This window comes from Chenopodium quinoa, unplaced genomic scaffold, assembly GCF_001683475.1.
Source record: "Chenopodium quinoa cultivar QQ74 unplaced genomic scaffold, ASM168347v1, whole genome shotgun sequence".
Classification (NCBI taxonomy): Eukaryota; Viridiplantae; Streptophyta; class Magnoliopsida; order Caryophyllales; family Amaranthaceae; genus Chenopodium; species Chenopodium quinoa.
This window is the reverse complement of record NW_018745523.1, coordinates 4098930-4119108: the sequence shown is the minus strand read 5'-3', so window position 1 is coordinate 4119108 and position 20179 is coordinate 4098930. Positions and strand designations below refer to the sequence as shown.

General features: G+C 38.7%; 1 pseudogene; it reads left to right on the top strand.

Annotated features, from left to right (window-relative positions):
* Positions 1 to 2610: 2610 nt before the first annotated feature.
* LOC110715647 lies at positions 2611 to 18576 on the top strand (annotated as a pseudogene).
* The last annotated feature ends 1603 nt before the right edge of the window (positions 18577 to 20179 follow it).

Genomic DNA, 20179 nt, shown 5'->3' with positions numbered 1-20179 from the left:
TTTAAAAACAAAAAAATCACAAAATTAAAAATTTTCAACACTGTTCATCATTGTTCATCCCAAAATAATTGTATTCCAAATTTCCAATACCCCTTGCACTAAAAACACGCGAAGTATCTAACGAACAACAAGAAATGAAAATGGATGATGAATTTGGTGCCGGAGAAGGAACGACTGCCAAAACTTTTGCCTGAAAACCGCCTGCAAACTGAACCAAAATCCTCCCAAAAAAGTCGCCTGAAACCTTCCCGAAATTGACCAAAACCGGTCCTAAAACCATCGCCACGCAGTCCAATAATGCAACGCCGAGAAGCCTATGTTGTTGCCTGAAAACTACCGCCTGAAACCCTGTAGATTCGCATGAAAACCGCAGCCCTAAAACTGCACCATGAATAGAGAAAAACGCACCCAAAATACGCTTTCAAACCGCTTGAAAATTCTCCAGAATCTTGAGCTGCCGCCGTGGACCCTTCGCCGAACCTATGTACGCCGGTAAAGCCGCCGGAACCTGCACCTTAATTGCCCAGAATTACACGGAAAACAGATCATTATTAAAAAAAAAAAAGTTGCCGATGTAGAACAACGAAGAACATATTTGATTTTCTCTTTCAAAAAAAAAAAAAAAGAACATATTTGATTTTCTTAAATTTTAATTAATATATGATTTTTTGCTAATGATTTTAAATAAAAAATAGATTAATTATGTATTCTGTAAAAAAATACTTGTATTTATAACTATACATACATTATAATAATTTTAACCTTTTAAAAATAAAGGAAAATTTGACAAATCATAACATGCCACATCAGCATGTTATGGTGTCATTTTTTTTAAGAATGACACAGTAGATTCATCCATAACTGAGTATCTTTGTAATATCGATGGAGTAACCCCCTATAAGGCTATAAGACTAAGCGAATAACTCGTATTATAGCACATATTGAGTAAATCTATATTATAACCAATTACATTTAAGAATTTGTAAAGCAAATGTAGTGACTAATCTGAAAATGTGAATATTAAATAAAAAAAATAGATAAACAAAACATGAGGGTGTGAACAAAGCATAGATCAACGACAAGCTAGTACGAGGAACTAATTAAATGTAACTTCAATGACGGTTTTAATAATTGAGTCAATTACTTCAATATACCTTAAGCAGCCTTTTCATAAGCTCCACTTAAAATTTTTCTTTTTCATAATCCACATTGTCCTTTTACTGAATTAAATCAATCTCTTTATTTACACAATTGTCCCTCTATATTTTTAAGTGCCTTAACTTGACAACACATGACATTTGATGTTGTGGAACTTTAATTTGACATATAAAAAATTATACATTTAAAAAGTGAATATGCAAAAATCATACCCCGCAAATAGATATTTGATACAGTTATAACAAGTACTTCCACTGTTTTTCAATACTTGCTTCACTTTTCTTATAGATTTAAAAAGTGAATATGCAAAAATCATACCCCACATATAGATATTTGATACAGTTATAACAAGTACTTCCACCGTTTTTCAATACTTGCTTCACTTTTCTTTTCTGACCGTTTTTTAATATTTACTCCATTTTCTTATTTGGAAAACTTTTACAATATTTAATTAATTTCTCTCACCAAGTGAACCCAACAAATTTCATATTCTCGCTCTGTCAATTCTCTTTCCCTACTTTTGGTTTTTTTTTACAATTTTTTATTCTTTCACCAACCCCATTACCTCTATGCTTTATTACTCTCTTTAATTTCTCCTAAAATTCCGCGCATGGAGAAATGAAGCAAGTATTTAAAAATGAAGGGAGTACTTCATTATGGTCCTAGAAAAAAAAATAGAAACAACCAAGTACTTCATTATCTTCCTTTCACTTTCTCTCTCTAAAATTTCTTTAATTTGATTACTTTATTAATAGAATAGTATTATTGCTAATTACATGACTAAACTGTTCACATCTATGGTTCGTCACTATATAACGTCACAAGCTATTGCTAACATTTCTTCATCATCCTCTTCTTTTTTATTCAGTATTCACCATATATTATCAAAATACACACAATACTTATACCAAAAATGTCTATGCTACAAGCCCTTGCTTCCTTCCCAATCATACCAACGCATGTGATGTCACGTGCTAAGCCTAATTCCTTCAATTTAAGTTGTCGTCAACCAATTTTTTCTGATCTCCCTCTCTCCCTATCCCGGTCGTCTGATTTTAGCCTCCGATGCTGCTCACCACATCGTTCTTCACTTAGTCCTCAACAATGTTTACCAAATCATCAGTAATACCTCATCTATTAGTTTATTACTTTTATTTGTTCACTACATTCATAATTTATTCATGTAGTTTTTCTTTATTCTTGTTTATATTTGTAAAATACTTCGTATATATGTAGCAAGAGAACAATTGGTGAAATGTAGTAACCTACAAGTAGTATTTAGGATGGTATTATGACATTATGTACAAACGTGTTTTGCAGATATTGTGTTGAACGGGCTTATATCTTATTCTTATGACGAGTGTTAACCTTTACATATAGTTTATTTGGAGTAATGTTAATTATTTCAGGTTTTTGGACACTCTTGATAACATTCTACTAATTCAATATTTTATGTGTATTCTTATTGCCAGGATTAGTGGGTTTCTAGAGATTGAACTCAAAGTAAGGGACTATGAATTAGACCAATATGGTGTTGTTAATTGTTTATGCTAATTTATGCTAAGTGGGATTGAATATTAAAATCTAGGCTACGGATCAACTAAGCAAAATTAAATGTAAGGCGAAAAAGTAAAAAGAGAGTAAACGACACAAGGAATTGGTGACGCGGAAAACCCAATGAAAGTAAAAACCGCGGGTAGAATGAGGATCTACCAAACTTTCACTATGTAAAAAGTAATATCGATTTACAAGGTTTAATGTATGATGAGCGTTGTGAGATGATCCTCTACGTTGCTACTACGACCCTTATATAGATGATTTGCTAGGTCACATCCTAGCCGTTGCAAGGAGATAAGATCGTGCCCATGATTTTAGGACATCAGTTGCGGAGGTTACTTCTCTTCTGTTTTAATTCCAACGGACTAGAGTGGCTGAAGTTGGACTAAGTCTGAGCTTATCCCTTCCCTAAGAAATAGGAGGTCGTTACTTGACTTGGTCCTCTGTCGATGCTTCAGGCTTCGTCGAACTTATGGCTTCGTCGAACTTATGGCTTCGTCGAGGGAAGTCTTCGTCATTGACCTTTGTTGACTGTCGTTGACTTAGTCTTGCATATTTTTACCCATAACAATTTGCCCCTAATTGCTAAAACGTGGACGACTACACACTTTTGGCAATTACTTAAAAAATAAAAATGCAAGACAGAAAATAATAAAAATAAAAATAAAAATGAGAAAAAATAAACACAAGTCAAATAACTGAAAGATTTCAAATTATCTGGAGGGCGTTTTCGTCTTTTACCACGCGCGTCCTTCAGAGCAGTTTACTCCACTTCTCCCACTCCCTTTCTCTAACCGTCACTTCACTCTTTATTAAATGCAACACGCTTCGCGCTTCCCCAAACTTCTACCCTCTTCGACTTTCTTCTCTCCAATTCCTCTCTTCCTTGCGAGGTTTTTCCGGCGGTTTGGTGGCAGCGTGCGGCGGCGATTTTAAACTCTCGGCATCTTCAATTATCAGGTAATCTACTCTACTTCCTTTTGCATTAATCAATTTTAGGCATAATGTCGAACGAAATTCCAAAAACTAGAACTAGGTTTTCTCTTTGCGTTGTTGAAAAACGAGGAACAATTGTTTCACAGCAGAATTCAAAGTCTCAGTCTAAGTCGTTGATGGCTCCAAACATGACGAGTGATTTTGTCAAGATGGCGGGTTTCCCCGGCACTACCTTTTCTTATATTCCGGGGCCCGGCCAGACGGTGGCGGATTGTCCTGAGGATTTCGTTGTTTTCTTTAGATATCCTTTTGCTGAAACGACGATTAAATTCCCTTTCCCGCCCCTGGTTCATTCTTTCTTTGAAGTTCTAGGCATTAGTCCTGGACAATTGATGCCGTCTGGTTGGAGAATTTTGTCAGTAATAGTGGAATTGACCAAAGATTGGGGGGATCCCTTTAATTTGGAAGATTTGGCGGAAGGGTATGAGATAAAGATGGCAGAAAGTGGTTTCGTCAGTCTGTGCAAAAAAGGAGATCGGTTGGTTTTGAATACTGATGTAAATGACAGGGGTTGGAAGAAGTGGTTCTTGTTTGTGAAAAGGGTGTCGTTGGGTAACGATGGTTTGTGGTTGACGGAAGGATGGCCGACGAAGGGTAAGTATTTCTATGGTATTCTTATTCTCATAGCTTGATTTTAGCTAAAATGGTTTGATCTTTTCCCCCATAATGCAGAGTTGGACTTAGTCTTTCTTGAGTCGTCGGAGACCTCTTTGTCGAAGGTGAAAGAGTTCCTTGCCATTAACCCTTCAGCAAGAACGTTTGTGCGAAAGAAGAAGCCGTCAGGCGATCAAGCGGGGCAGGAACAGAGTACTCTAGTGAGCACACCGAATCAAGCAGAAGATTCTGAAGAAACAATGTCAACTCGTAAGTATTTACTTACTTTCGTTGCGTCGTCATTATGTCATTGCTTTATAGTTAACAGTTTCTAATGCTTTGTCAGAATCGGCCGCTCAAGGCACTCGTCGAAGTCGAAGCTTGACTCAGCAAGAGGCTGACTTGCGAATGAGGAGAAAGCGAGGGTTGGCGTCTCGAGAACAACAGCCGGCGCCTGTGGCCGAGAAGGTGGAGCCTGTCCTGACTCTGCCGCCTGAAAGGACGGTTGATGAGTCCGGGACTATTACGTTGTCGGCGACCCCTCCACGCAAGCAGCAGAAGACCGGCGACGAGCCCCTGGTTCCTGATATCTTAATGCGTTTTCCTGCCGACTTCCTGGATCGCCACAAGGATGATCAACATTCTTTGTTTCCCGCCCTAAATCAACTACTATTTCCTAAGTCCAGGGAGGGGTTAGCCGGATCGTCCATCCTGGACATAGCTTCTGAAGCGACTTCGGTTCACTTATACGTAAGTCTTTATCTTGGTTTCGTTTTTACTTGTTAATTGTAATCTCCGAGGTTTGTAATTGGGGATGTGTTTGGCTAGTGTCTGCAAAACTCTTTGGTGTTGAGGGACAGGGTGATCGGGCTGGCTAAGGAGATGCAAAGGTTGGACGGTGCTGCCAAGAACAGTGAGGCTCAGCGCAAGACTGCGGTCAATGTGTTCCAGATGACCAAGAAGGAGTTGGACGAGACAAAGAAGAAGGTGGACGATCTGGAGAAGTAGCTACAGGTTCAATCGAAGACGATGGAGGAGGAAACTCGGAAGCTCAAGGATCTGCTGAAGGAACAAGCTAAGCATTTGGAAGATAAGGTGGGGGTCATTGCTGCCAAGGATGAGGCTTTGTCGAAGGTTCAGGATGAGTTGGCATCGACCCAGAAGGAATTGGACGACGCGCTGGACGACTATGCCGAACTGGATATCAAAGTGAGGGCGAAGCTTATGAAGCAGTTTTTGGATGGGAAGGCTTCAGAATGGCGTCCTCAAGAGGTAATTGATCGTTTCCTTGCAAACGGCGGGACACTTGACGAGCTGGAAGAGGATGCCGCGGTGGCGTCGACCGCGGATTCAGGTCCTGGTCCTTTCGTCAAAATTGCTTCGTCGGTCGCTGCGGTTGATGTCTAGTCTGTCGAGGACCAGCCTGTGATTGCTGGCGACCAGCCGTCTGTTGTTGAAGATCAACCTACTACTGTTGTCGACCAATTCGTCGAAGGTGCTGAGGAACCGCGGGTTGAAGTTGTCGATGACAATGTCCGGGCTAATGAAGTCGTCAAGGAGGTCGTTGATGGGCTCGCTGCTGATGAGGCCGACGCTTGAAGGCCGTCGTTTGTGACGGTTTGAACTTTGCTTGTATGTTTTAAACGATGTTTTGCTTTTGCTTCAAGAACTTGTATTTTGATTTGGTAGCTTGTATCTTTTGTTCCACTTGAGGGCAAGTGGTTCTTTTGACAATTTGCTTTCGTTTTATATGCTAAGTATTCCTTCGCTTTTGCTCAAGTTGTTATCTGCGGATGTAAGGCAAAAAGCGATTAAAGTTTGTTTGCTAAAAAAAATGATAAGTCAATAAGTAAGAAAATTTGTTTACTAAAAATGATAAGTCAACAAGTAAGATTATTAAATTCCAAAAGACTTCGGAAAAAAAATCTTTTATTAACTTTTTAGGACAACATGTCTAAATAATAATTGACGTTTTTAAATACAGATGTGTAGCTACACAGTATGCCTCGTCGAAGACTTTGTGATTTTAGGCCTATCGTTGCATTGTTTGCCAATGCCCCTTGCGTCCTAGCGTCGACGCTGAACCCTAAAGACTAGTTCATGGCTCAGGTGTCGGGTGTTTGGCGTCAGACGCTAAGGTCAAGTGTTGCCCCGGGCTTCGTCGTGCTTTCGATCGTCGATTGTACGGTGGCTTTGCTTGCTTTTTGAAGGATGCTGGTGTAGCTAACGTCCGTCGTCGTTTCGTTTCCTTAGTGGAGTGTCTCATCGGTTGTTTGTACTGCAAAACAAACATGGTTAAAGTACCGTTGGCCATTGGCACGGCCAACGGCCCTCCGATGCCTAAGTCAGTACACTTAGTCATAAATAAAAACTTTGAATAAATGAAGTAAGCGGAGTGTTTTATTTAGAACATTACCGTTTTGTCGACGAACGCTTTCGACTGTCTGTTTAAAAGTAGTATTTTCTAAGATGGGTTGCGTTCCAACTTCGTGGAACGGGGTTACCTTGCTGGTCGGTTAATCGATACGCACCGTTGCCGATGACTTGGGTAATTTCATATGGTCCTTCCCATGGGGGGGCGAGCTTCCCGTCGGCCGGATTCTTTGTATTCTGGAATGCTTTCCTTAGTACCCAATCTCCTAATCGAAACGTTTTGGCTTTGACGTTTTTGTTGAAGCTTCTAGCGATGATTTGTTGCTGCGCTGCTATTCTGATTAACGATGTTTCTCTTAGTTCTTCGACTGCATCTAAATTATCTTCCATTTCTTCTTGATTTCTCTCTTCTGTCATGAGACCGAACCTCGACGTTGGGAAGTCAGCCTCGACTGGCAGAACGGCTTCGCACCCATAGACAAGGGAGAAGGGCGTCTGCCCCGTCACTTCTCTCGGTGTCGTCCGGTTGGCCCATAGGACTGATGGGAGCTCGTCAGCCCACTTGGCTTTTGCTGCTTTTAGCCTTTTCTTAATGGCTTCCATGACGACTTTGTTGCTGGAATCAGCTTTTCCATTGGCTTGTGGGTACCTTGGCGTCGACGTCCTCAATTCTATGCGAAATTTCTGCAAAAAAGAACGAGTTTTGTCGCTAATAAACTGTGACCCATTGTCACAGACGATCACCGATTGAATTCCAAACCTGCATATGATGTTAGTCCATATGAATATAATGACTTCCTTGTCTGTCACCTGTTTCAAAGCAACTGCTTCAATCCATTTAGAAAAATAGTCGGTTAGTGCTAACATATATACTCTTTGTCCTGGCGCCGCAGGTAGCTTCCCGACGATGTCCATTCCCCACCTCATGAAGGGCCATGGAAATAATGTCTGGTGGAGAGGCTCCGACGGCTTATGGACGGTGTTGGCGAATCGCTGACAGCTGTCGCATTTGGTCACATATTGTATTGCGTCCTCATGAAGCGTTGGCCAAAATTATCCTTGTCGTTTTGCAATTTTGGCTAATCTTCTCCCTCCGACATGACTGCTGCATATTCCATCATGCAAGTGACTAAGGACGGACTTTTGTTCATGCTTTTGGATGCATCTTTGGGATAACCCCAACGCTGATTTGTGGAATAGGACTCCGTCAATGATGTAGTATCGGGAGGCTTTGTATTTTAGTTTTTGTGATTCTGCTTTGTCACTGGGTAGGATATCTCTGGTCAAGTAGTCTATGATAGGTTTGGTCCAGTCGTCGTCGTTGTTAAAGTCGTCGACTGGTAGGATTTCCTTAAAGGATACGGATGGTTTTTGTAGATGGACTAAGGAGATGTTTGTGAAGGTGGTCTTTTTGAGGGCGGAGGCTAGGTTTGCTAATGCGTCGGCTTGGGCGTTTTGGTCTCTTGGGATTTGAGAGATGGTAAAAGGATCAAAATGCTTGGATTTTTCTTTGGCTATGTCGAGGTACGCTGACATTTTGGAGTCTTTTGCTGCGAAGTCACCTGTTATTTGGCTGACGAAGAGGAGGGAGTCATTGTACACATCCAAGGTTGTTGCGCCTAAGTCTTTAGCGACGGTCATTCCTGCAATCAAAGCTTCATATTCTGCTTCATTGTTAGTTGCTTTAAAATTACAAGATACAGACCTTACTACCATGTCCCCTTGTGGCGACTTTAGCACCATTCCCAGGCCAGCTCCTCGTTGGTTGGATGAGCCGTCAACGAACAGGATCCATTTACTTTTGCTCCGGACGTTATTTATTTCCTCCAGCTCTTTGTCGGCTATAACCTGTAAGTCGAGGCTGAAGTCAGCCACAAAATCTGCAAGAGCTTGGGATTTAATTGCTTTTTTGGGTTGGTATTCGATGTCCATCGTGCTCAGTGAGATGCTCCACTTACCCAAACGCCCTGTCAGGTCTGGTTTTCTCAAGACAAACTTAAGCGGATAATTAGTCATCACCACTACGTGGTGGGTTTCAAAATAATGCCTTAGCTTTTTAACAGTAGTGATTAAAGCGAGGGCTAACTTTTCTAGAGAAGTGTATCTTACCTCGGCTGGGAGCAAGGTTTTACTTACATAGTAAACCGGAAGCTGCCCAGCTTCGTCGTCTTCTCTTGTCAGGACTGCGCTGACGGCTACAACACTAACGGCAATATAAAGTTGCAAAGGCTCATTAGTTTTGGGTTTCGACAGGAGGGGTGGCGTCATTAAGTATTTTTTCAAATCTTGTAGAGCTTTCTCATGATCGTCAGTCCATTCAAAACCTTTATTTTTTCTTAAGACTTTGTAAAATAAATGACATTTGTCTGACGACTGGGAGATGAAGCGATTTAATGCTGCCACTTGTCCTGTCAATTTTTGGGTTTCTTTAACATTTCGGGGAGATTGAATATTTATTAGGGCTCTTACTTGGTCCGGGCTAGCTTCAATTCCCCTTTGTGTTACTACATAGCCCAAAAATTTTCCAGCGGATACTCCAAATGAACATTTAGTAGGGTTAAGTTTCATACCATACTTTCGCAATACCTCAAAGGTTTGTCTGAGGTGATCGACGTGGTCTTTCGACTTCTTATATTTCACCAGCATATCGTCGATGTATACCTCCATCGTCTCTCCTAGCTGGTCCTTGAACATCTTGTTGACGAGTCTTTGGTACGTCGAACCTGCATTTTTTGTCCAAATGGCATAACTTTATAACAATATATACCTTTGTCGGTCATGAAGGACGTCTTCTCCTGATCGTCTGGATGCATTAGGATCTGATTGTATCCGGAGTAGGCGTCCATGAATATTAAGAGCTCGTGACCTGCCGTTGCATCTACCATGGCGTCGATGTGCGGGAGCGGGAACGGATCCTTAGGGCATGCTTTATTGAGATCGGTGAAATCGATGCACACTCTCCACTTGCCATTCTTTTTGTTGACGACGACAACATTTGCGAGCCAATCTGGATACTTGACTTCTCTTATTTTTCCAGTGTCAATCAGCTGCTGCACTTCGTCATTGATGATTTTATTCCTTTCCGAAGCAAACTTCCGACGCTTTTGCTTGACGGGCTTATGATTTGGGTCGACGTTCAGCTTATGCGAGATGATGCTCGGGTCTATACCAGTCATGTCCTTATGAGACCAAGCAAAACAGTCTTTGTTTTCTCGGAGAAAGGCTAATATGCTGTCTTTGAGTTCAGGTGTTAGGTTGGCTCCGACACGAACGGTTTGATCAGGTTTTTCGGGGTCTAAAGGTATTTCGTCGATTTCGAGGTCGTTGGGATTGTCTGGTGTCAGGCCATGCTATAATTGCTATGCGGTTCTCATGATTGGTTTAAGGGCTGTTTTGTAGCAGTGTTTGGCTTCGCGGGGTTCCCCTTTAATTTCTTGGACTCCCCACGGGGTGGGAAATTTGATTGATTGGTGGTAGGTGGAAGGAATGGCTTTCAATCGGTGGATCCAAGGTCGTCCTAGTATGGCATTATAGGCTGATGGGCAGTCGACGATGTTGAATTTGGTTTGAGGGTTTAGGCCTCCTGCATAGGTTGGAAGGGTTATGTCTCCGAGAGTTGACATGCTTTCTCCACTGAAACCGACCAGAGTCGTCGACCATCTGGTGATGTCACTATCTTTTAATCCCATATCTTCCATGGACCTTCTGAACAAGACATTTGCGGAGCTTCCTCCGTCGATCAGCACCCTTCGAAGCAGACAATTCCCGACGACCAAAGAAATTACCAAAGAGTCTTCATGCTCTCTGTTGATGTTGTTGACGTCGTCATCGTCAAAAGTAATCGACATCGCTTCTAGCTTCTTTTCCAGGGGGTCTCTGATCTCGTCCGGGACATCTGCATTTTCTATCGCCGACTTTGCAATCCTTTTTGCTGTAGAGTAGGTTAGTCCACAAATATCGAAACCACCAGAGATAACATTAACTATTACCTTAGGTACAGGGGGCTTGGGAGGCCCAGCTGACGTCGTCTTTTCTGGCTCACGGTGACCTGCGTCACTGCTTTTCTTTTTCCCTAATAGATGCTTGAGGTTGCCTCTCTTCAGCTGGAAGGCGACTTCTCTTCGCAAGGCATAACAATCTTCCGTCTTATGGCCATGATCGCTATGGAACTCGCACCATTTGCTCATATCTTTCTCTAATTCTGGCTTGTTACTCTTTGACGGCCAGCGCACTTTGCTTCCCAAGGGCTCCAATTCTTTTACTACCGCTACGATATTCACGTCGAAGCCATACTCCGATATCTCGGGGTATTGGGGGGCGTTGAGAATATCTTCTACCTGCACAGCATTAACAGAACGTGATCTACCTGTTGACTCGTAAGGTTGATGCCGCCACGATCCTCTTGGGTTGCTAGCGGCCTTTCGGTCGGACGAACTTCTGGAACTTGGATAGGAGCTGCGATTGGCGATATCTTCGTCGAAGCGCATTTGAGCCACGGCTCTGGTTCAGACCTCTTTGAATGTTGAGCATGGATATTTGACCATATCTTTATACAGATCCGAGTCCGTATGCAGTCCGCGGAGGAAGGCTTCAATGGCAGTCCTATTGTCGACATTTTTTATTGAGACTTTCTCTTTGTTGAATCGAGACCAATAAGCTCTGATGGTCTCCTTAGGACCCTGGACGATCCGATACAGATCGCTCGTCTACTTGTCGAACTTCCAGCTACTTTCAAAATGGGAATAGAATTTTTTAACTAACATAGCAAAACTAATTATACTACCTGGTTCAAGTTTGCCGAGCCACTTAAGGGCGGGGCCTGTCAGCGTCGCACCAAATGACTTGCACATGCATGCTTCCCAGCACTCGAACGGGATCGAAGCTTGCCACATTCGCTGCTTGTAGTACTCAACATGCTGCTCTCGATAGGTCGTTCCGTCATATAGCGACGTAAACGTCGGGAGCGACAATCTTCTAGGGATCCGGGCAAGGGCCAACTCGTCGCAGAAAGGGGTAGCTGCGAATCCATCTGGAGCTTCTCGCTGGACGGGGATCGGCATGTCGGGCATCTTTTTCATCATTGACAAGACCCTAGAGTTCTGCTTTTCTAAGGCGACCAGCCTTCGGAGTAGGATTTCCGTCTAATCGGGCTGTGGGTTACCTAGATCGTCGCCTGAAGTCCGAATGGTTCCTTGCCCAGCATTCCTAACAAGGGGGTCCACGTTCATTTCTCCGTCACTAGATTCAGTATCAGTATCATGGGGGGACTCAATGATCCAGTGTCGGCATTCTAGGAATAAGGTTTAGCTGCCTTGGCTGGCGACGACGATTGCTTTGGGCGGATTCCAATTGCTGGCGGAGAGCGGCTGCATCGGAATCTGACGCTTCTTTTTCCTTGCTAAGACGCTCATTAGATTCCCTAGCTGCTTCGAGATCGGCTTGAACTTTCTCATAGGCAGCTTTTAGCTGTTCTGGGGTCATTTCGTCGGCTGACATGCTGAAGGTTTGGCGAGAAATTTTTTTAGATTTTACCTAGTTGTAGCCCCACGGTGGGCGCCAAATTGTTTATGCTAATTTTTGCTAAGTGGGATTGAATATCAAAATCTAGGCTACGGATCAACTAAGCAAAATTAAATGTAAGGCGAAAAGTAAAAAGAGAGTAAACGACACAAGGAATTGGTAACGCGGAAAACCCAATGAAGGTAAAAACCGCGGGTAGAATGAGGATCTACCAAACTTTGACCATGTAAAAAGTAATATCGATTTACAAGGTTTAATGTATGATGAGCGTTGTGAGATGATCCCCTTACTCGTTGCTACTACGACCCTTATATAGATGATTTGCTAGGTCACATCCTAGCCGTTGCAAGGAGATAAGATCGTGCCCATAATTTAGTTGTCACGTTTGTACAAATAGTACCAAGAGTACATGTATAAGCATGAAATATTCAATCGAGGATCAAGAGTCAAAGAATTCAATCACAATAATTTGACTAAGAAATCACCATCTGGAACAAAAAGTAAAGTGCATGGAGAAAAATAAACTCACTCTTTTTCACCAAGCTTCACTGTAGTTCCTCCGTATTCAGGAAGGAGTACGGTATCCCCTTCTTTGACAGCAACAGGAATATGATTCCCCGTCTTGTCACGAAGGCCAGGTCCAACAGCAAGAACTTTGCCAAAATTCAGCTGAAATCGGATCCAAGCAACAAAATTCAGTAATAAATCCTTAAACTGATTCAATTATCAAAAACCAAACTCCCCAAAACAAGGCATCATAAACAAATTTCACAGCCAGCAACAGCTTGGAAATAATACTCAATCAACCTATGAAGAACAAACATACAATTAATTTGCATAATAACCCCAACATCTCACAAATCACAATAATTCAGATGAATAGCAGAACATACTGCCATTGTAATCAGCAGATATTTTAATCAACAATAAAGTCAATCAGAATCATAAAACCCAATAATGTAGCACAATTTTAATCTTACCCTAAATTAGTTGGAGGTGGAAGAAGCTAAGAGGATGAGAGAATGAGGAAGACCCTCGCTGGTGGAGGTCGACAGAAGGTGGTGCGCACTAGCGGAGGCAGCGCGGAGGTGGAGGCGGTACGCGCTGGTGGAGGTGGAGGCGGTGCGCGCTGCTGTTGTTAATTGTTTCGAACAGAGAAGGGCGGTGGAGGCCGGCCGTGAAAGACAGAGAAGGGCAGGGCAGGGAGAATTAACGGCGGTGGTTTTCGACTCCTCTATGGCCGGTGAAGGTGGCGGCTGTGGTGGAGGGAAAAGGGGGAGGCACTTCAAATACTCTGAAAGAGAGCGAAAGAAGGGATGAACGAATGAAGGGAGGAAAGAGAAAGAGAGGAAGAAAAGAGAAAGACGCGGCTTTTTTTTTTTGAATTTGGCACCGGTTTGAATGGCACCGGTTCAAACCGGTGCTTTTTGATTTTTGGCACCGGTTCAGCTTGAACCGGTGCCTTTTCTCTTTTGGTAAAATCCCGCCCATTTCTAGACCGGTTTTGGGCACCGGTTTAGCCTGAACCGGTGCCATATGGGGGGTGCCTAATGCTTTTTTTCTACTAGTGTGTTTTGAATGCCAACGGACTAGAGTGGCTGAAGTTGGACTAAGTCTGAGCTTATCCCTTCCCTAAGAAATAGGAGGTCGTTACTTGACTTGGTCCTCTGTCGATGCTTCAGGCTTCGTCGAACTTGTGTCTTCGTCGAGGGAAGTCTTCGTCATTGACCTTCGTTGACTGTCGTTGACTTAGTCTTGCATATTTTTACCCATAACATTAACAATGCGGTCTATTCTAGTTATTTTCAACTTGGTAAGAACCTACTTACTACATAATAAAAATATCCATGCGTTTATGCGTTATATGGTGCAAGTTATAAAAATAAAATAATTGCTTTTTTTCTTTAACATATATGAGGTGCATTGAAGACTATGCACGTCCGATTGGTTTTTATTGAAAATTCTACAATAATCATCCTTAAAATGATTGCCTACTTATTTTTCATTGGCTAAAATTTTATTTGATTTTAATTGGACAACCTTTTGAAGAAATTATTTTTCTATTTGTTAAATTCTTTTTTTCCGAAAATTAATTTTCAAAAGACTTTTTTGTATAATTTCAAGAAAAGAATGAAAAAAAAATGAATTTGTACAAAATAAAATTATATTAAAAGTTTGACCTCCAAATGAATAAATTAAAAAAAAAGGCCAAAGAAATGAAGTTTAGTGATAATAATTTATTTATTTTTTAAACTATTATGGAGACATCCTATTTTTAGCCATTTAGAGATTAAAAAAAAGTAATTTTTTATTTAGTACATTTTCTATTTGGTTATCAGAATTACTTCTTCAGGGGCTACTGGGGGTTACTTAATTAAGAGTTACTATATCGTTATATTTCTTACAACCATCGCGAGGGTTTGATTTCAGGCTATGAGATGATATATAATTTCTTAAACACCCTTGAAACCATCGTGAGGGTTTGATTTCAAGGAGGTAAGGGTATTTTCGAGGTGTTTTTATGGATATTCCAAGTTAGTGGGGGTAATTTCAGCTATGAGATGATAATTTTGATGGTGTGTTAAGGTGAGTCAACGCCAACAAATTAGGTGAACAGTGAAAATTTGGCCACATGTAATATTATACCTTTTATTAAATAGTTTTTACAACATTTTTTTATTAGGTAGTTTGACAAATTTGGGGTGAAAGAGAGAATTGAATGGTTTGTATTGCTTGATTATTATTATTTATTGATAGGTAGAGTACTTATAAAAAACCTATATTCATAAGAAAAGAAACAGTTTTCCTACAAGATATCCTACTAAAATCATATATCCTAAAGATATACTTTGTATTCACTAAATATTATCTTAACATAATAAATCTAAATATATTGTTTTACTAATAAGATCAATACGAAAAATATATCATATATATTTTTCGATATCATATATCTCTGACACCCTCCCACAATCGTAACGGCTGTAACACAAACGTTGCGATTGGAAAATTTTCACTTTCTTGAAGTCGATCGAGTTTCACTACTCTATTGATATCACCTTCAATTTTTTTTTTTTAAAAAACAAACTTTTGCCACCACATCCCTTTGCTGGTGTTCGTGGTCATCAGTCACGACCCTTTGCTGGTGTCTGTGGTCTTCCCCCACGACCCTTTGCAGGTGTCCGTGATCTTATGTCACGGCCCTTTGCTGGCGTCTGTGGTCTTCTGCCACGACCTTTTGCTTGTGTCCGTGATCTTCTATCATGGCCCTTTGCTGGTGTTCGTGATCTTCTGTCAAATTTTTTTAAAAAAAATAAATGTACGCCAAATGTTGCTTTTTCTTCATCTCCATGAAGATGGAGCATTGGTGGAATCCCACTCATACACTCAATAACCTAATCATTTATGAGCACTCACATTAATCACATGTACCAGTAAAAACCCACGTATCACATGGTTATTCCATAAAAAAAATAAAAAAAGTAGAAATCTCAAAGAAAAATAATATTGCATAGCGGAAGCAAATTTATAAATCCCACCGGTAGGTTTAACTTTCTAACCCACCAGCAAGAGGGATAGTTTTTGTGAGCGGTCCCAAAATCTAACCTGCTCTTGACACCATGAAAAATTTGGGGTAAAAGAGAAAATTGAATTATTTGTATTGCTTGATTATTATTTATCGACAAGTAGAGTATTTATACAAAACCTACGTTCATAAGATAGGAAATAATTTTCCTAAAAGATATATTACTATAATCACATATTCTAAAGATATATTCACTAAATATTATCTTAACACAAATAAACCTAAATATATTAACCTACTAATAAGATCAATATAGAAAATATATCATACATATATTTTCGGATTTCATATATCTCTAACATAGTTTCTATCATATATGGTATTATTAATTAGGTAGTTGCTCAAAAAAAAAAAAAAACTTTTTATTTTATAAATTTAAAACCAAAGGATCTCGTGAGGACTCCTTCTATATATGAGATTTTTTCTTACGTGAGTACACTCTTTATATTTTAAATATTTACTCGTATATTCTAAATTTTAAATCTGATGTTCTAAATTTTCCTCAAGTGTTCTAAATTAAATCAAATGTTTTTAGTACTCACATGTTTCAAACTGTAAATTAGTAAAGTTTGATGTTATAAATTTTAAATAACTTGTTCCAAAATTTTAACTTATATTTTCTAAATTTTTAAACGTGTGTTCTAAGATTTTTAATTATCTGTTCTAGATTTTAAAGCGTATGTTCTAATTTTCACTCGTATGTTCTAATTTTATTTACTCACATTTTCTAAATTTTATATTAGTTGTTCTAAATTTTTATCACATGTTTATAATCTTAAATCAGCTGCTCTAAATTTTACTCATATGTTCTAAATTTCATAAAGCATATTTTATGAATTTTTTAATCACTTATTCTATTTCTTAAATATGATGTTTTAAGTTATTACTCACACAGATGTTCTAAATTATTACTCTTATGTTCTAAATTTTAATTTGAGTCACATGTTCTAAATTTTTTTAACTCGTATGTTCTTAAATTTAGATAATTAAGTTCTTATTTAAGTATGTATATAAGATAAGTTTGGATTAGACAAATGTGTATATTAAAACTTCTTCTTAGACTAATGATAAATTGGTTTTTTCAATAAGTATTTTGATTGAAATAAATTATTGTACCAAATGAGGAATAATAGAGAATTTCTTATATACACCTAGATGTACGACACACCTAAGGATGTTGTTAGCTTATTTTGATAATTGTTGATTATTTAAATCATCAAATGAGCATAAACCTAAGAAAATGTGTCTGTTTTAGTATTATATATTGTTTGATTGATGTTGGTCAAATTAGACTATTGGGCCATGTTTGGTTTGATGTAAAAGGTTTTCATGGAAAATGATTTTTTTTTCATTTTTTTTCCATTTTCCTTTGTTTGGTTTGTTAAGGGGTGGAAAACAATTTTTCCAAGGGTGGAAAATTCCATCCTTAATGATGGAAAACATTTTCCTTCCCAAAACAAGGGAAGCCATATTTTTCTCTCTCTTCCTTACCTCTTTTTTTAGTTCCCTTTACTCTTATTTTTTATTTTTCTTGGACTTTTCTTGTATGCAACCAAACAAAGAAAAACTAATTTGCAATTGTGTTTTTCCTTGAAAATATGTTTTTCATGAAAACTAATTTTCCATTGAAAATCTTTTACATTAAACCAAACGGGGCCTTAATGGAAAATTGAAACAACCACTGATAGATGTTTATATATACAATTATTAACAGCACATCATGAGATATTAGATAGCATTGGTCTGGATGCTGAAACAGTGGAGAGCAGTGGTGGTGCTTTAGCGTTGTCAAAACTCTCTCACTTTCCTCGCACCTCTTAAGGTACGTATGCACAATTAGACTTTATTCATTGAATCGATTTTGGGTTGTTTACATATTTGCATTATTGAGAGTAGAAAGTAAAGTACTACCCTCAGCTTGATTAGTTTCTAAGTGCAATTGACTGACATGATTTTTAAGAAGTTTGGGTTGAATTGTTTGAAATAATGTGAGAGGAGAGAATTGTACTTAATATAACCGAGGGAGTATCATGTCAACTTGTCATTGATGTTAACCCTAGCTTGTTGTTTATGTTGCTATTTTGACTGTTGAAACTAAAAAGAGAGAGATGAGAAATACATATTTGATTAAGCAGATGAAAATTATGTAACAAATTATGAAAAAACATCTTAGATATCATTCAAAAAATTTCAAAGTAAAAATATAAATGGGGCCAATTGATATCATTATTGCCATAGTTGCTCCAGGCTCCAGCTCTTATCATGTGTACGTAAACTCTATTCCGTCATGGCTTGCACCTGGCTTGTAGTAGTTAACTGAGGCGCTTATGTTTTTATTCATGTAATTCAGAGTGGAGACAAGTTTGTTCTCCAAATGAAGGTCTCAGAATCCTCGGCTGCTCGAATATTCTTTGAACATTATATCTACAAGTTGCCAAATAATAAGGTTCAATTTTCTTCCTGACTTTTACTATTTATTATTATTGTTTTAGGTTGCTACTTAATTAACAAGTTTCACAACCTTTTCTATAACAGCCGATCCTTGAAGCTAAATCAGTGGTTGTTCTTCTTGGCAAAAATTATCGTCCTGTTCGTATGCCCGCAGAGGTAAAATCCAAGTTACGAAAGCTTATGATGCATCAAGAAGCGAGCTCAACACTGATTGATCATGCTAGCTCTACTGCTGCCTCGCCGTTGAACGGGTTGATGACCGTTCCAAATCTTTTTGAAGCAACAGCAGCCAGGGCCATTTAGAGCATGATTCGGAGAAATATGATCATGTATGTTGGACAATTTGTGTATTATATAAAAGGTCTGGAGCTTCATATTTTGGAATATTTTGTGTAAGGATGTGTCATGTGTGCTTGTGAATTGTGTGGAGGCAGGGTTTGTTATGTACTACCTCTGTTTATGAATTGTTCACACTTATCATTTTCGTCCGTTCCTAAATAATTGACACAATACTTTATGCATTACAAAATATCTAATAATCTTAATTGTTTTTCTATCTTGCATAATGACCCACCACTTTTGGTCTTTCGGGGTTAATTTTAAGAATTCTCATGTGAGAGTATACTCCATTTCATCTTTCCCCAACAACAAACTCCTTGCAACTTAATAAATGAAACCCTATAATTCAAAGGGAATTTGTCTGATTTCAAGGCAATTTGCGCATAAAAGGCGTTTCCTTCAAGTTATTGAACTATTTTAAATTAGAAAAAAGTTAACGAGCGTATAAATATTAATTACACGTAACAACATGTGACTTAGACATGCATTTCATATTTAATAATATTTTAGGTTATATTATTAATTAGTAATTTAACGATTCGAGAAGGTACGTTGTTAGCAAGATTCTTTACATTAAGTTGAATTTAAGTAGATAAACGAAACTGGAAAACATAGATTTTGGAAATTATTTAGAAGAGGACTTCAGTTGAGTTGAATTTAGGTAAAAGAAGGAAGATTGTTATCTTTGGTAAATAGTTTTTTTTTTAAAAATTTTATTTTCCTATTTATGGATAATGCAATATAGATTCATTGGTGTTTACGTTTTGTTTGTTTGCCTATTATAATTTGCTAAATCATCTTCAAACATTAATTCTGTAAAACTATTTTCTCTTATGAATAGTCACGTACAAGAAAAAAGATCAAAGAGGACAACTTTAATCGGTCAAGGAGGGCAAGTTATGGTATGCCTTGTTAGTTGCTATCAAGGAGGGCAAAATTATAATACAAATTCTTAAATGGACCTGGTTCACACTAATTTATTGTGGACCACTAACATTAGAGAAAGTATGGTTGTTTTATTAACAAAAAAAGGGGTCACTATAATTTTTAAAAAGGTCACTATGTTGAAATAAAAATCATTTTGGTAATATATAGGCCTAAGTGGTTATTTTTGTAATGAAATATTTTATATACTGATCAATATGAATAATAAAGGCCACTATGCTAAAATTAGGGTAATAGCGTCGTATTTCAAGTTCACAATATTATTAAACGTTGTTGTAGTTTTAATAAAGGTTACTATGTTAAAAATAAGGTTACTATGTTAAAAATAATGGTCACTATGTTCAATATAATGTCAGTTGCGTGTGTATAGAGTTCGGGTCCACAATAATATTATTGTGAACCAGGTCCACGCAAGTCTTTTTGAAATTATAATTGCACTATTATTACAGAGCAAAGAGGGCGAAATTTACTTTCGTCTTTCTATTTCAAAGCAAAGAGGCGAATTTAGTTTTCGTCCTGTATATCAGAGCAAAGAGGGCGAATTCCATTTTCGTCCTCTATTTCAGAACAAAGAGGAGGAAATTTTAATTTTGCCCTCTAATTTTAGAGCAAAGAGGGCGAAATTTTAATTTGCCATCGTTGAAAGTATTACAAGTAATA